Genomic DNA, 18,315 nt, shown 5'->3' with positions numbered 1-18,315 from the left:
ATATAAAAAATATTCCAAAATTCAACATTAGTTTATCTGAATACTTATATTTGTGAAGAAATTTTTAAAATTGTATTACTCTTATATTTTAAAAGTACAGATAATCATAATTTTATAATATAGATACCATAGAAACCAAAAGTATATTCTTAAAGTGAATAATTCTTTAATTCTTTGTTGCATGAATATGATTTTAGAAATATTAAAAAGATATGTAAAAGATAGATGTAATTTTTCGTTGCAAAAGCTCCCTATCATATTGGGTTTTGCTTTATTTTTTGTTTTTCTTGACATTTTTGTTTGTTTTTTGAGACAGAGTCTTGCTAAGTTACCCAGGATGATTGCAAACGCACAGTCCTTCAGCCTTAGTCTCCCAAGAGGCTGGAACTATATGCATGTGTCACTGTGCCTGACTTTAGTCATCTTCTAAATCTTTCCACTATTCAACAATTCTAAGTATTAAGCTTAAAAATTAAGAACATTAAAACATACACTTTATGTTCCCTTCCTACATTTTATTAAACACTTGAAAACTTTTATGGATTTTGCTCTTTTTAAAGCAAAGATACTAGTAATATTGACAACATAAAAAAAATTTTGCAAAAGTGTAATCTGTAATATGTTAACCATCATATAAATGACAGTATAAATTTTTTGTTAACAGCAATTGAATTATTGATGATATTCAATATTCTGTGGAATAATGTTAATTCTAATGACGTTATGATTTGTTGAAGAGCAATCTGAAGAAAATATGGCCAATAAAATAGCGATGGCTAATGTGAATAGGAAGTAAAAGGAGGGGCAAAATGTATGAGGTAGAAGAATTGTAGAGCTAGGTATCTCAGATTTCATCAAAGATGTTAAGACATTAGTGGATAAAATACCCTAAATAGAGAGCTTGTGACACTGAATTAAAGGGCAACAGCTAAAGAAACAGCTGGCTTCCTGGATGCTAGAGTGAAGGAGTGAAGTTTGGGCACTTCAGAGGAAAGACAATGTAGGGTGGAAGTCCTAGCTCAACATTAACAGGTTTAGTGTCATTGGATGAATAGATTTGACTAGGTTTCTCAATGTCAAATAAAGATTAAAATAGTACTTGCCCCTTATGTATTTTGTGAGGATTAAACAGTACATGATAACCTGACATAGTAAGTGCATTCAGTTTTTTCTAGTTTTTATTATGATATCTGATGGTGAAATTTGGCTTTCTTTCTAAGCTATTAGATCACTGAGATCAGGGGCTTTATTATTTATGTGTAGTACCTAACATAATAAATATTTTGTGAATTGAACAAAGAGTCAGTAATTTTCTCCTGTGTGAGCCTAGAATTACTGATGATACATCTTGGTTTTTCACAGAATATCCGGCTACTATTTTCATGATTTTGTATTATAAAATAATGCAAATTGTTTTTTACAAGTTATTTTTGAACTTTAAAAAATTCATACCCCAATTTGAAATTTTTTCTGGTATTCATAATTAAATTAACCATCTTAGAATTGGTTTTTTTTCTTGATTACATTTTTAACTCATTTTTATCAATTTACTTATTTTTGGTTTACATTAAGCTGGCTAATAATAAATTACTATTCACTTTTGTAACTTTTATATTTTGCACAGGGGTAAATTATTTTCTTTTTTGCCTTTTTATGGACTCTGAAAATCCATACATAGTATCATTAAATTTTCTCTACTTATTACAGACTGTCACTTAATGAACCTATTTTCCTGAAACTGTTAGTTACACTGGAGAAGTATAATTTTCTAAGAATTGTATTCTGAAAACCTATGCAAGCCCCATTCAAATTTTCTGCATTTAAATGTGATGAACGTCAGGAAGTGAAAAAGCTGTTAAATGTACCTTTGTACATTTTCACCTTCCTCTGTTCTTAATAAATTCCTTTTGAAAGGTGATTTGTGCCATAGCTCAGACAGATGAACTACAGCTTTTTCAGAAAAGTAGTTTGTGAAAGGACAAAATTTAATGTTAAGATATCTGAAATCTATTTATTTACTCAACATACATTGATTACTTATTTATTTTACTAGGAATGAGTGAAGCAAAAACTTTTAAATTTTTCTTCAGTTATTTTCTACTGTATACTTTTGTAAAATCCATAACAACTTGTATTAATCTGCCTTTGGTCACTGTGACAATCTGAGAAAATCAACATAAAGGAGAAAAGCCTTATTTTGGTTCACAGTTTCATAGGTTTTACTCCATGGCCACTTGGTCCCCATTACTTTGGACCCTGGGTGAGGCAGAACATCATGGCAGAGAAATGACTGGAAGCAAAGAGGAAGATAGCCAGATTGAAGGTCCATGGACAAAATGTGTCTTCAAAACTATGCGTCCAATGACCCACTTGTTCCAACTAGGCCCAGTCTCCTAAAATTTCCACCACCTCCCCATAGCACCACAAACTGGGACCAATCCTTCAACAGGTGAACCTTTGGGAAACATTCTGATCTAAACTACAATACCACTTCATCTTTAGAAGCACAAACAAAACTGTTATTTTTACTTAGCTTAGTAGATACCTAGCTAAGTCTTGAGGAGAAAGAATAAGAGTTTGTTGAAATTGAATCTGCAGTTTTCACACGGGATTTCAGTGATTGCAATATATTTTCAATGTTTTTTTTACTCATTTGTTTTAATTGCCAGACTTTGCATTTGTATAAGGCAATATCATGCCTCACCCAGTGCCTGCCACAGAACAGGATTTCAATTCAATTTATTTCATGAATGAATAGAAGGAGTTAAAATCGAATTTCACATTTGCAGCAATCCATGGTAACTGTAACATTTCCCCTACTTGACTCTTGATTATCTCTGTAAGAGATGAATTATGATGATTGGATTTTATATCCAATTTTACGTGTTTTTATTTCTCAAATAAAAACATCTAATACAGTAAACCATTAATTTAATGTTTGGTAATTTGGAATTCAAGATAAGTCAATTTTGTTTACCTGAAATTTATCTCTGCAGGATTAATGAAGAATGCTATATTAAACAAATTACAATAGACTTAAAAACAGTGACTTTTTAAAATGCGCAGATGATTAGAGCAATGATGCTTAATATTTTCAAGAAATTTACAATGACCAATTGCATGTAATTGGATGTCTAATAAAGATTTTTCCATTTAGGAAAATAAGCCCAACAGATTCTTATTTAGAAATACTCAATGTTTTGTTCTGTAAGTATGTGTTGAGACTTCTATACAATAGTAACTAAACACTGTATGTAATAGGGAAGAGTTCAAAGACTGTTTTCAGGATGTTTAGAATCTAGTTTGGCATTCTATAAAGGAATTTTGGAAGGAGGTAAAGCGAAACATGACTAAGAATATTGATTAAATTATAACATGAAAGGCAAAATTATGAGAAACATCATCTTATAATAGGCCCACTTTCCTCCAAGAAACAAAAACTTAGTTTCACTTTTGGAAAAAAAAAAATTGTTTTACAGTTGTCATCAGTCTTCCAATCGCCTTGCCCACATTAGAACTGAGGCTTCAAGGGGGAATCTTGAGATGTCTCTCCAAGGACGCATTTTCTTTTCTTCAAGGGCTCAGGCTCACCTCCAGGATAGCAAGCTCAAGGGGCCTCCCCGCTTAGGCAGGTCAGGTGCCCCTAGCGCTGGGCCTCAGCTCCCTCTCCAGGCTCTCTGGTTTGCCCTGGGACTTAGCCAACCTGCTCTCGGCCAGTCGTCCCAGGGGCTCGCAGGGGCTTCTGGGACTTGTGGTCTCAGGGACCCCCCCCTCCCCCAGACCAAGCAGTGGGTGCTGGCCAGCTGTTGTCACCTTAGGGTTCCTGCGCCCACCTGCGGGCAGCACTGATTCCCGCCAGATCTCTGTGGGGCTGTAGCATTGAGGGTGTCCCCCAGACCTTCCTCGCCGTCCAACAGCACCCATGCCTCTGGGAGCCCAAGATAGGAGGGCGGGCCCTGCGCAGCTGCCCGGGCGCCTCACGGCCCGGAAGCTGCTCCTTGCCGTCCTCAGGGCGGCGCCTGCCTCTCACGTGCCCCGGGGCGGGACCTTCGCAGTGGTGAAGCCCAGCACGTGGTTAGGGCATTTATATTGACCAGGAAGTTGCATCTGTGCTGGATCCCCGGAAACATCAGCCTACAGGTGTGTGGATTTCTTGTTTAAGTACCATCCTCTGAACATGTGCAGGCCTGGCTTGACCGCCAAAATGGTCCCTGAGGCTTCCCAGAGAAGCAGGAGAAGCCGTTGGTGAGGCTGGCAAATCATTCATTGATCAGATCTTCCGGGGAGCTGGAGGAGCTCTGTCAAAGTCCCGTGCGTGTCAAACGTGGGACCGACGGGGTGTCTTCCATCAAGGACCTTACTGGCTTGTGTTGGCTATGAATAAATATGTAGATGGAAACACAAGAAACTTTCAAGGTAAAGAAAGGGTGAAATACTATGTGAAATACTATAAAGAAGATCACATAAAATGATGTGGGACGGAGGGCCACAGAGAGAATTCCTAGAGGTGATGGTAATTTAAGGAAGGATAAGTACCAGATACTTGAGAAATAGGGTCAGAAGTTGGATAATTACGAATTAAGGGGGAAATAGAGTAAAGCCAAGTATTAAGTTCTGGTGTGTCTGGAGTTGTCCAGAGCGGCAGGAAGTGTGTGGAGAAGTAGCTTGAGTTCAATTAGTCAAGGCTTTGAATAATAACTTCATAGTCTGGAGTTTCAGAGACATATTTTGGTCTTGAATTCCACTAGAAACCATAGAAAATTAAATCTATCTATCTATCTATCTATCTATCTATCTATCTATCTATCTATCTATCTATCTATCTATCTATCTATATATGCCTGAGGTGGGAAAACAAAAATAAAAAAGCAAAAACCAGTAATGTGGACTCTGTGTGCACAGGATATATTTTTCAGTAGCAGCATTTGTATCAAGTTAATTACACATACATTGATCACATTCTTGGCCTTGTTTTATTACTTTTTTCCCACTTAAAATCAGGAGATTTATAAGGTATCATGTGACTATAGGGAGAGTTGGCTGAGATTTGTGAGTTGCTAGTCAATCAACTACTTATTTTTATTCGAGAAAATTATTACCTTAGAAGGGTTTTAGATCAAACACAATTTAAATCATGGATAACTTTCATCTAGATCTTTTTCAATGTGGGGCAATGAACTACATATGACAATTCAGATGTAAAATTTGGGAATGAAGTTTAGAAGCACACGTTGATGATTCTTTTTTCTTTTTTTCATGAATGACAGTTAGAATACCAGTATTTGGATTCAGCTTTTCAAAGACTGTATTTCAGAGGCCTTGTTAAAACTTAGAAAATTAGATGGGCCTGATGGTGCACACATGTAATCCAGTGACTTGGGATGCTGAGACAAAAGGATTGTTAGTTTGAGGCCATCCTGAGCAACTTAGCAAGACCATGTCTTAAAAAAAAAAAAATTAAAAGGCCTGGGCGTTTGGTTTAGTGATAAAACATTCCTAGGTTCAGTCTCCAGTAATAAACAAAACAACTTATAAAGTGTTACCTTATGCATGTTTTAGTGTGTACAAGAAGTTAGCAGTCCAGTATATATTATAAGATCAGAGGGAATATTTTCTCTATTTAATAGGATGTGTGCTTTATGTATACACTAAATTCTGCTGTATAAATGTGCTTGAAGCTGAAGGTCAGAGTCACTATTTAACAGAGCCAGTTAAATTAAGTCAAGTCATTTTCAAGCATTATTTATGGCTGTATTATGGAGAATGGACTAAAGAAAGCTGAGAGATCAGTTGGAAGGCTGAATAATCATAAACTCTTGAGGTGGGAATGGTTTGAGGAAAAAATAGATACATTTTTAGATGTAGGGAGATGATTGGAAATAATGGCACTAAAGTCGGAGCAAAGTGTTTTAAGAATAAGGAGTAGTTATCAGGTTCAGAAGATGCAGAGAGAATAACAGTGACTTGGCGGTTGTGATGTCACTTGTGACCTTGGTAAGAACAGCTAGGTCAGGTGGGGGTATCAGATAGTTCTTTTCTTTTTTCTTTCTTGCAGCTGGAAATATCCGGAGCATGATTGACTATTGAAAGATAGAAGTCAGTACAGAAGAGGAGGTTGAAAGAGCAGAGAGGAGATCATTAATGGAGACGAAACAAGGGTTTGGTTTGCAGTTAGTTCAGATTCTTAGAACACTGCTTATGGTATATTAGGACAGAAAGATATTGGCTATTATTTTCAAGCATATCTCAGAATAACAAGTAGCTTTCTTATGTGCCAGCAGACTGTGAAGGATCTAGCTTGCTCGTCTGTCCGTGGATTCTTTATGACAATCACTTAACACATTTTCAGTACTCATCATGTGATGGCCATAGGGATTTCTGCTCAAAACAGGTATAATGGAATCAGTGGAGTTCATTTACCACTGAGTGATGTAGATATTAAACAACTGTTAAGTAAGTAGTTGTCCAGTTTTATTTGTGTTAACGATATGAAAGAATATGGAATGCTGAGGGAACCTATATCAGAAGGAATTGACATTACCTGAGGGTATACAGGATGGTGTTTGCAAGGATAGAATGTACACAGCTGTTATCTAAAAGAGATCTCTTTTTTTTTTTTTTTACCAAGTCAACTGTATCTCCTTCATGCCACAATCTCCTTCCCTATTATCATCCCATTCCTGATTCTCTACTCAGTGTTTCTCAATTTCTTACCTCCTGAGCATTTGGAATATATTTTGTCAGGTGATTGCAGGGTAGTATGGGAAAACTGTCAGGAAGCAAGGTTTTGCAGGATCTTTCTCAAGCCTTATTGCTGCACTAAGGCGACAAAATGTGCACTAAGTGCCATTTAATTTTATTCATGCTACATTGATTCCTGTTAGGGGAAGAAAAGGGTTTTGAGAATGGCAAATTGATGGTCAGCCACAGCCACCTCAGACTTAGGCTCTTAATATCTTTTGGAGGAACCACAACAAGCATAACATCTATTACTTCTTATTAGGAATTTTTGGTACCAGATAATGAAAGCTGGTTTTTCTTTTTTTCTTTTTCTTTTTCTTTCAGTTTAAACTTAATGCTGTCTGGGTCAAGTGATTGGGGAATAAGTATCCACTCATGTATTTCCAGGGAAGGAAAGGTTCTATTGCTGATATGATTTTGCATTTAGATAGCACTAGAGTGTTGGCTAAGTGCTTTACAATCAATTTTATTGTTCAATTTAAAAGATAGTCTAAAATCACCTCTGTCAAAATTTGTTTGCTTTGATTCATAAAAAAGGATCTTTTCTTAAAAATGGGTTTTCTATGATATAGAAGAACTCTGATTAGTCAAGTCTAGATATAAGACAACACTGATATCATTGGAAGAGAATAAGCTGTTAATAGGAGATATTAGCCGAATCTTTGTTACCTGCTCTAACAATAAAATACTAAAACAAAATAACACTAGAGTTAGAACCATGCAGGGAGCCAATTCTCCTCATGATATGGTTTGTAACTAGGGCACCTAGGGATGTTCTGTCTTTGCAAATCTCATCCTTAAAGAACTAGATTTTATTTAGAGCAAGGGTTGGCATTTTTTTTTTCGATACAGTGCTAGAAAGTAAATATTTCAGGCTTTGCAGGTGATACTGTTCTGTTGCAGCTATTCAACAATGCAGTGGTACAGAAACAGTGATACATAAATGAATGGTCATGGCTGTTTCAATGAAGCATGGCTTATAGAAGCAGGGCACCTAGAATTGACCTGTGAGCCATAGTTTGCCAACCTCTGATTTATAGCACCTCTGAGATTCCTTAGTGAACAGGAAATATTTATAGATTTTAATGATTGATAGCTAAAAGCTCCATGAAAGCAGAGTTGGGACTTGTTGAATTTTATATTCTTGTGTCTAACACAGTGCCTGACAGAAGTTAACTAAGCACCTCTGTTGAATAAAGGAAAGAGTAGCAAGGATATATGGGAAAATTACCTAAGATAGTATAGATGGTTCTGTATTTAGAGTTCAGATTCTGTGACATGTACTTTGTGAGTAGATTGCATTTGAGAACTAGTTCAAAGAAACATACAGCCACGATGTCTAACGGTGTAGAAGAGATGGTACTCTAAAATGATAGTGAGAAACAATAGGTCCTGTGATTCCTCACCAGTAGAAATGTATATTGCATCACTTGGAAGATTGTTGAGAGAGAATTGATCTCAGTCTACAGCTTTCATTGTTTGCCTTCAGTTTTGTGAAATTTTGTTAACATTTGTGCTACACATTTTCCTCTTGTCTCTCCATGTACTCTTCTTCCATATACTCTCCGGCCATCCTGCATTTCCCTTTTCCCTTTCACAGTTCTAAGGATAATAGTCACAGCTCACTGTATTCTCTCTCTCTTTTTTTTAACCTTTATTTTATTTATTTATTTTTATGTGGTACTAAGGATTGAACCCAGGGCCTCACACGTGCTAGGCGAGCCTTCTACTGCTGAGCCACAACGCCAGCCCTCACTGTTTTCTCTTTCCCTCATCTGGTAACTGATCTCTCTTTTCCTGCCTTTAGGTCTAGGAGAACTAATGGATGCCCCTTTCCCAGCGCTGCTATTGAAAAAAAGTTCCTGGGTAATTTTGTTACTCACTTAGATTGCCCACACTTTTAGAAATAGTCTCTTAATAAACTCGCCCAAATTGAGGTACCATCAGCTTTCTAACTGGACTCTGATGGTCATAGTTTTCTTAACACTTTTTCAAAGATGCCTATTATTGTGTATCACCAAGTAGCTTTTAATTTCATTGAAGTCAGGGATTGTGGCTTCTGTTTTTTTCAATCATAGGTCCCGGAAGGTGAGTCATTTAACCCCTAACCAGAAATTGAGAACACTCTGCCTCATTTTGTCATAACCCACTATACTTAAACACCTTCTATGATAAGGAACTAGCTACTGATAAAGATCTATCATATATCTTTAGACACACTGACTGATAAGAGTATCATAGTTTTTGTCCTGTTCATAGGGGCGTCGTGGAAAAAGTTTAATTACTATTTCATCTGTTCTTCAGTCAGTAAGCCCTTTAGTTTCTTTATCATCTATCTGCTTAAAAGTGAGGTGCCTAGAACAAAAATCTCATTCCAAGTCTTGTCTGATCATGGCTGAATTGAACTTGGACATGGTAACTTCACCTGGAAGGATGAACATGAGAAGAAATCACGTCCCTTCCTCCTTTGTTTGAAAATTTATGGAGAATGTGATTCTGCTTCTCTGTGACTCCCCACCTTTGTGTGTTCAAGCATCATATATATGAACAATTGCCTTTGATGACCACTTAATTTTTTCTTTTACTGGACTTGCCTGTATTTAAACACTTTCTATCAAGGGGGTGAAATAGCTTCCAAATTGCAGATCCTCTTTAGAAAGATGAGACTACAATCCTATTTTGTTGTTCCTCAAAATATCACAACATCCTTTTATTACTTTATTACTTTAACACTGTTTAAAATATTTTGCCGAACTTTATTTAGGTTTCATATATAAATAGGAGACACAGAAACTGCTAGATTTTTAGTATCTTGGTATGTTTTAATATTTTCTTGACATTATTCTAGGTTATAACAAAATTTATTGAAATGCAGATTGGTTTTTCTTTTTTATTTGGTTGATAATCAAATTGTCTTTAAGGAAATGTTCTGAAGTAGGCTCTTAAGTATACCATTAATTTAAGTCAATTTTTATAATGAAAGTTCAATTTATTTTTTAACATGTCCAATTTATTTTTTAACACGGCTCCCAAATATCTGTCAGCTTCTTTAATTCTTCCTTTTGACTTATTCAGTGAGCTCATTCCCCCATGTTATCTTTGATTAGATTACTTTCGCCATGGCAGAACTCTGGAAAATAAATCCTCTTGTATTTAATGTGTGCTTTAATCTGAATGAATAGAAGAATAAAAACAACCCATTAAAAAGTAATTTTGATTGTTGGAGAGAGAGAGAGAGAGATGTGTCTTTTTAAATCTTTAATCTGATTGTTAGAAAATACATTTCAGAGACTGCTTATTGATTGCTTCTTCTCCTGGGTCTTCCATTTTTTGTGAATATCTGTCTCTTGAAAGATTAAAAAAACAAAATAAAACAAAGCATACTTAAAATTCTTTTAAAATTTCCCCAAATGGGCTTTATAATAGCTGTTATGATCCTTTTCTTTTTCTTAGAACAATGGTAGGAAAAAGCTACTTTTTTTTCTCTTCTGAACTATTTACATACTTATTTAAAGTTTTACTGTTTTATTGTTCAAGCATTAGTTTGTATTTTATTTATTTTCTTATTCCACTCCCCCACTCCCCAAGGAGGCATCCATATCTCCAATGTCTGGTACAACTACCAAGTGCTACTAAACATTTACTAACAGAACATTTTTTCTAATAATCTTCCTTTTTATAATAGTGCAAAAAATACCTATACCTAGTTCTCAGGAGGTTGCCACTTCCTAAAAACTTAGTTTTTCTTTTGCCTCCTAAATAATCCACTATCATAAAGATAGTTTTGTTTTAAAAATTTAGCTTTTTAAAAAATTTCCATTTATCCTCAGTCCATCTATTTATTTGATAACTAAGCATTATTTTAATAATGTAACAAACAATTTAAAAGTTACATTTCTAGTAAACTCTCTTCATCAAAATCAGTTTCCTAAAACCTTAAGATTTTTATGAAAAATGCTGTGTAAATACAACTAACTACAGCATAATTGTAGATAGCAAATGAAGCAATTGTTTTAGCTCAAAGACTCTGGGAATAGTTTAAAACTCAATTTCTGCTGTAAATATCTGTAGAGGTAAATTGTTAACAACTTTCCAGTTCCCTAATCTTTTCCAAAAAGATGGCCACTGCAAAAATCACTGAACCAAGATACTGATTTAAGCTACTTGAATAGGAGCCAAATTCTTTAATTATTAATGTGTTTAACTTCATTTTTATCATTCATTGATATAAAGCTAGGGTTCAGTAAAGAATTAAGGAAACAACTTCAAAGAATGGTTCAAGTGGTCTGAGTAAATATTTTATCAAGCATTATTTTGTACTTTCCAGTAATTTTAGTTAATGTTTCTGACAGGGGTCCATTACTTCACTGACCTAATATTAGATTCACATTTGAGCCTTCCCTCACTTGCTCTGTCACTTGCTCTGTCTGGCTGCAAGCACTGTTATTTTAGACAGCCTTTAGATCTTCTATCTTATTTGTGCATGCTTTGAGTGTTTGGTTCTTCTTCCAGTCCTTTACTCCCTGGTTTTAATAGTCTCCTAACTCCTTCCTACTCAGAATAATACTTTTTTTGGAGGGTAGGGAGAACTGGGGATTGAACCCACAGGCACTCTACCACTGACTTATGACCCTAGCAGTCCTTTTATTCTTTTGAGATAAGTCTTGTTGATTTATCCCGTCTGGCCTCACACTTATGGTCTTGTTTCCTTAGCTTCCTGAGTAGCTAGGATTATAGGCATGTCCTGTAGCTATAAGTTCTTGAAACACCATTTGTACTATTTCACTCATCCACTCTGAAGGTTGCACTGACTTCCAGCTGTTCACTGCAGGAAGTTCAGACTTCTCTAACTGACATTCACAGCTTCCTTATACCATTTCCTTGATTCCCTAAAATACCATTTTCTTTGGTTATTAAGTCCGTTCATATTCCTATAAATATGTATGGTTCTATCCACTGTCAACTCTGTCAACTCCATTTAAAGTGCTTTTTTGTTCTCTACATCTCTGAGTTCTCTTCTTTTGGAACTTCATGTCCACTTCAGAAGTTCTTCCTCCTCTTGTTTGCACCAATCCACACTTGTCTCTTTTCCAAATTGGTGTGTACTCAGGCTATTGTGCAGGCACAGGCTTTGGAGGCTTTAAGCCTAGGACTGAATTATGGCCATGTACTAATCTCAAGTGGATCCAGCGTTGCAATGAGTGATTATTATGTGCTTATCTGAGTTCACAGGGATCACATGTTAGCTGTAATTAGCCGTAATTTTGTCTCCTCAGCAGATTTGTAAATGAGGAAATATTTTGATTCCCATTTTACAGATGAACAAAATGAAACACAGAGGTTGAATAATATCTTTCCAATGTCACATAACTTATGAAGGGCAGAGCGAGGAAGCTTGGATCCTGAACTATTTTCTTAGTCTCTGTGCTCATCTTGTCTTTTTAATACATATTCAGGATAATATCTGATTGGAATTTTAGGGTCAATTCATATTTCAGTATTATTCTCTTCTGTCTCACTGGAGAGTCTTAAGGGGGAAACATCCTTTATAAGTGTTTTTGGAGTTAACATGCCTTTGTGTGCATGTGCACTTCTGTGCATGCATGTATTTTTGTAATGGAAAACTGAAAAGATCATCAAGGCAGGTGCAAGAGAACTACGGGGTGGTTAAGGGAGGCCCCATCCTATTCAGGCTACACTCCTTTCTGTTTTCTAGCCTAGGAACTATACTGTGGAAAGAATATGTGCAGAAAGATAAATGGTAAAAGCATAGTTCTTTACCACTTGTTAACTGGATAGCTCTAACAAAGTTCTTGTTTCTAAACTTCATTTTACTTAGCTCTAAACAGAGATGCTGAATTCTGTATCATGGAATTATTAAAGGAAGGAAGGAATGAATGTCCAGTGAAAATAATGTGTCCTATCTTCAGAAGTGTCCAATAAATGCTTGTGGTCTTTCCCTTGGTGCTCACCATGCTTACTACTCTAGGGAGACTTGCAACCTTTCTTCTCCCTGCTGATGTCTTTGGATGTCTGCATGACCTACTAGGCCTTCATTGAGTATAGTCAGCACTTAATTAGAGGTTTGGTGCTGGTGATCACTACAGAGGATTTTAACTAAATTAGAGATTCATCAGAGAAGGCTGACACAATGAAAAGGAGCCTTAAGATTTTGCTATTTGAGAAATGGATATGGGTAATTTTTTAAAGGGAAAGCTTGATTACTCACTTCAGATCCTTGGAGAATGATTTGGGAAAGTGAACTTTGTACTGTTTAGCTTTCAAGGTTGGAATTGGGATTAAGAGGCAGAAGTTATAGAGTTTCTAGAGGGAATTTCTAAGAGTTGACTATTAGGTAACCAAATTTTCAATATTGTTCATGTCTTTGCAGACTAGGCTGGATTTCTGGTTCTATCTTTGTGTGACAGAATTGATCATTCCTTCTTATATCAAGCTCTTAGAAGTCTGTGACAATTAACCAACATAGTTTTAGTGTTAAATAAATTTTATTTTACTTGAAATATATTTAAATGGTTTATCTGTGTTCCAAAGTACTAATTTAGTGTGTTCATTTGGCAGACAATTTAGAAAGATTAGAGGCTTTGGAGTTGTATTATAGTTTCATTTCCTACTGTGTGACTTGGGGCAAGTTACTTTTTATTTGCATATCAACAAACAAGATAGATAATAATAGTTACATCAGAGGATTACTGGGACACTCATATATGATAATGGATATAAATTACGTTAGTTTTACATTGCTTTAGCTAAAATATCTAATAATAAGCTTAAAGTTTATTTGGCCCATGGTTTCAGAAGTTTGAGTCTATGGTCAGCTGGTTCTATTTCTTTGGACCTTGGGTAGGGTAGAACATCATGGTGGAAGGGCATGGTGGAGGAAAGCAGCCCATCACATGGAAGCTGGGAAGCAATGAGAGAGAAAGGAATCAGAGGGAAGATAAACCCTACCAGGCAATATGCTGTCCCTCAGACCTGCTTCCTCCATCTAGGTCTCCAGTAGTCCATTCAACCCTCAGTGGATGAATCTACTGATGAGTTCAGAGCCCTCATGATCCATTCACTTCCCCAAAGTCCCACCTCAGAACCCATGAGATTTTGGGTGACATTCTATATTCAAACCATAGCATAAATCCATACATATACTGTTGTATCATGGAGAAACTACCTTTTGAAAGTTTTTTTTTTGGTGTGTGTGTGTGTGTGTGTGTGTGTGTGTGTGTGTGTGTATGTAATGCTAGGTATTGAACAGAGGAACACAGAACCTCACACATGCTAAGTAAGTAAGTACTCTACCTCTGAGCTATACCCACAGCTTTGATTTTTTTCCCTTTATTCTGTCATATCTTTTAAAAAGCATTGAACACACTATTGCAGTGATATTGTCTGTTTTTTTCTAAAGAACAAGTTTTTTTTTTAATTTTGCGGTGATATTGTCTGCTTTTTCTAAAGAGCAAGTTTTTAAATTATTTAATTCATTTCTAAGTGTGTTATTTATGAAAAAGTGTCGGTTTATCCAGAATGACAAGAGTGATGGTAAGTTAATCTAAAATTCTTGATCATTCTCTAACATGCAACGTACAGACTGTTTCTTTCTGTATTTATTTATCCTTCATCTTCTGTCAATAAAAACACATATGCAGAAAATGCTTTCCCCAAAAAGAATGTTGAATCATTTAATAAGAATGAATTTAAAAGTAGCCACTGGCTTTCTAATTTAGCTGCCCTTACTTTTTTTTTTTCAGTTGTCAATGGACCTTTATTTATTTATTTTTAATGTGGTGCTGAGGCTCGAACCCAGTACCTCACTTAGGCTGAGAGCTCTACCGCTGAGCCACAACCCCAGCCCCAGGACCTTTATTTAACTAATTAATTTATTTGTTTATATGTGATGCTGAGGATTGAACCCAGGGCCTCACACATGCCAGGTTGTGCCACTGAGCAACAACCCCAGCCCCTAGCTGCCCTTATTTTGAAAGATAATTTGTGCCTCTGTATATATCCATATGCACAGGCACTTGAGACCTTGTGTACACACACACACACACACACACACACACACACACACACACACACGAACGCACAGTTGCAGACTGTTAGATATTTTTTCTTTCTCATGCTGAAAGATCCTGAATTTTTAATAGTTGTTTCAATTAAGAAAGTGTTGATTTTTCTTTAGTTTTCATGATGATTTTTAAAACATCAAACCTTTAACAGATGATTTTTGTTTTGCACATTCCTGGCAATGAAGAAACGGTTACACTAAGAAGCTGACTATTCAAGTGTTTATTATTACTCTTATTGTTTAAACCTATGCAAGCTCTTACTCTGTGCCAGGTACTGTGTAAAATCCTCCCTGTAACCCTATGAGGTAGCTTCTGTTATTCGCCTCATTTTTCAGATAAGCAAACAGGCTTAAAGAAGCTAAGTAAACAAAATGTGTATGTGATGGAGTTTGGATTTTAACCAAGCTCTTTGACTTCACAGCTGAAACTTTTAATTGCCACACAGCACTGCCTGGGTACTTGTGTAATCACCAATTCAGAATTGCAAAAGACATTGGTCTATCTGTGTAGCTTTCACATCAGTGCTGAAATTTGTCTTCATCTCAGACAGATGGCTATTCAGCTTCTGCTTGAGTAGATCTAGTAATTGGAATTTCATAACTTTATGAGATAGCACATTACACTGTTGGACAGCTCCTATCACAAGATATCTTATTTATCTCTTTATTGAAAATTTGTCTCTCTGTTATTTCCACATATTGGTTCTAGTTCTACTTTCTGGAGAAATATCAAACAGCTTTCTTTTGTCTTTTATCTGGCATCCTTGCAAATGTTGAGTCCTCTAAGTCTTCTCTTTTTGGCCTCTCTATGTGTAATTTGCAGCCCTCTCACCATTAACATTACCCTTTCTGATAGTCTAGTTTACTTGGTTGATTCTGACAAGCTGCAGTACATGCAATTGAATATGGCATTGAGGCAGTAGATACAGTAGGAAGATTCTGGAATGAACCATAACACCTAGGTTAAGATCTCATCATTACTGTTTATTGTGTGACATTGGGCAGGTGGCAACATAGCTGAAATTCAGACCCTCTCTTTAATAGGGGCATCAGTAGCTATCCCTAATCTTTTCTTACCATTTTAGCCCATAGTGATTTTCCCTTCTCTCATTTATGTTTTAGTACCCATCACTGATTTGGGCTCTTAATCGATTACCATCAGCTTTTATCTTTTCTTTCCAGTAAAATTAAGATCCTTGGTAGTAAAAATTGTCTTATGTTTCTTAACTCTTTCACCAACATTCCCAAGAGGGTTTGTAAAAGTAGATATATTCTCAACTGAATGGGGGAGCAAAGGGACTAAGCCACAGAATTCAAGAAGTATGTCCTACAGGCTGAATACAGGTGAATGACTCAAAGCATTCTCTGCACCTCAATTTGTGCATAAAATAAAAAAATATGCTGGCAAAAATCTCTTAAGATTATCTTAAAAGACTGAAGTAAAACAAGGTTGGAAAGTACTTATGATACTACTTGGCACACAGTAAGTGCTTAGGAATTGTCAGTATCACTACTAGTACTAGTACTGTTATACTGATAGAGTTATGCATTACATTACTTTTTATTTGGAGGAGAGAAATAAATCTTGGAACTTCAGTGGATCATATAATTCCTCATTTAACCATTATATTTAACAATGTCTCCCTTGACACCAATCAGTAAGCTTAAATCCCAAATGTAGTTCTTGTGTAACTAGAAAAACAGTTGTTCAAGTCTGTACCCAAGTGTTCATTTTCTGAACAATGGTATTTGTTTACTAAACAACAGCTTTTGTATTCATGATTGATATTACTAATGAAAGTTTGTACTGAATTTATAACTCTGATGCCCCTGGTGAAATAATTTTAATTCCAACATATTTTGTAAAATATATTTTCTAAAGTAAATTTATTTTCATGAATCCATTATACAGATTTTTTAAAACATGTATACCCTCTTCCAAGAATGTAAATAAGCATTTAATTGGTCATTTTCTAGCATGCTAAGTGTATTTGCAATGCTTTGATATTTAGCAATGTTGGATTTGTAGCATTTTGGTGAAAGTCCCCTTGTGATTAAAATACATTTTAGAGCAAATTAAAAATAAGTTTAAATAAGCAGCTGTGGGATTTTTTAGGCATCCTGACCAAATGTGATTCTACAGATTTAAATTCAAAACAGTTTGACACAGCATTAACTGCTAACAACATTATTTGATCTGGGTAGACATGCAAAAATTCAACAACAAAAAAGCATGTGTCAATAATTCATAGGTCTAGTGTTGACTCTCTTGGATATGGAAAATATATCTTTTCATTTTTGTCTATCCAAAGACACTTTGCTCTAAGAAAATTCCTCCCTGTTCAGCTTGCCAACAGACAGATCACCTGTTAAAATTAAATGTTCTGCTGACTTCACTTGTTTCCTTCCATTAAGACTAGTCAGCTAGCTATATCAGTGTGCATGTCACTAAACCACAAAACAGTCATCAGTCTGATAATGCCACACAATCTACACCCCCAGTAATCATAATCCCTCATTCCTCTTTAGGTAGATGAATGAGGTTTTTCTGAGAATTCTACCTAGGCAGATAGCAGATTTCCTAGACCTTGTTCATGCTGGGAGAGAAGTAGTGATTCTAGCATTCTTCTGGTCCTACCCATTCTCCCACTGGTAGGCCCTAAATACATAAAATCTGCCTCCTCTGCACTGTTCATTCCCCTTTGTCTAATAGATCTAAAAACCATATTAACTTGAAAACAGCTGGCTATCCACTACTACAATCACTGTCATACAAAGGTAGAGCTATGAGATAATACTGTTAACCAAAAATCAAGATGATGAAAAACAATTAAGATGATGAAGGGTCACAATGAGACCATAAACAGGAAATTCAATGATTTCTTGTTACTTTAAAATTTTTGTAAATATTTACTTACTAAACTGTAATCTTGAGTCATTAGAAAATGAATCAGTGATAAACTTCATTTTTTCATCTTACCTTTTTATAATTTAGAATTAATACTTTTTCACTCCATATCACATAGATGACTATTTTGTCAGAAAATCCTTGAAGCCCAAGGAAGTGAACTGACCAGTAAATATATGAAATTGAAATATTAAAAGAACAATTTATAAATTCACCAGCTGTGCATTTTCTTCTGTTAAAAAATGGGAAGCATCTTATACTTTTTGGTGATCAGAGCTTATTAAAACATAAATATGATAGTAATTGGCTAATTTAATTAACAAATAATTATTGATCAATTGCTGTGTCCTGAGAGCTTAGCATTGATGAGAACAGAAGAATTATTGCACTCAAATTGTTTTAAATTCAAATGGGGGGAATCACAAAGTAAATAAGAAAAATGTATATATTTCAGATTGTGATGAACACAGTTGAGAAAACAAATGCAAGTAAGATGAAAATAGAAGGGAAAGAATTATTCCCAGTTCCCAGAAAAGTCCTCAATTAGCCAGTAACTTTTTAGCAAATCAACATAGGGAAGCTA

At 35.5% G+C, this 18,315-nt stretch overlaps 1 protein-coding gene across 1 annotated transcript in view; it reads left to right on the top strand.

Annotated features, from left to right (window-relative positions):
- Positions 1-4,023: 4,023 nt before the first annotated feature.
- Mei4 (meiotic double-stranded break formation protein 4) overlaps positions 4,024-18,315 on the top strand; it is a 174,035-nt gene continuing 159,743 nt past the window's right edge. The window contains exon 1 of the mRNA XM_013358336.4: positions 4,024-4,140. The gene's annotated coding sequence lies outside the window, so the exon portion shown is untranslated. The remainder of the gene's footprint in view (positions 4,141-18,315) is intronic.

The sequence above is a fragment of the Ictidomys tridecemlineatus genome, chromosome 8 (assembly GCF_052094955.1).
Source record: "Ictidomys tridecemlineatus isolate mIctTri1 chromosome 8, mIctTri1.hap1, whole genome shotgun sequence".
NCBI classification, from domain to species: Eukaryota; Metazoa; Chordata; class Mammalia; order Rodentia; family Sciuridae; genus Ictidomys; species Ictidomys tridecemlineatus.
Note: the sequence above shows the minus strand (reverse complement) of the source record. Positions and strands in the feature narration are given on the sequence as shown.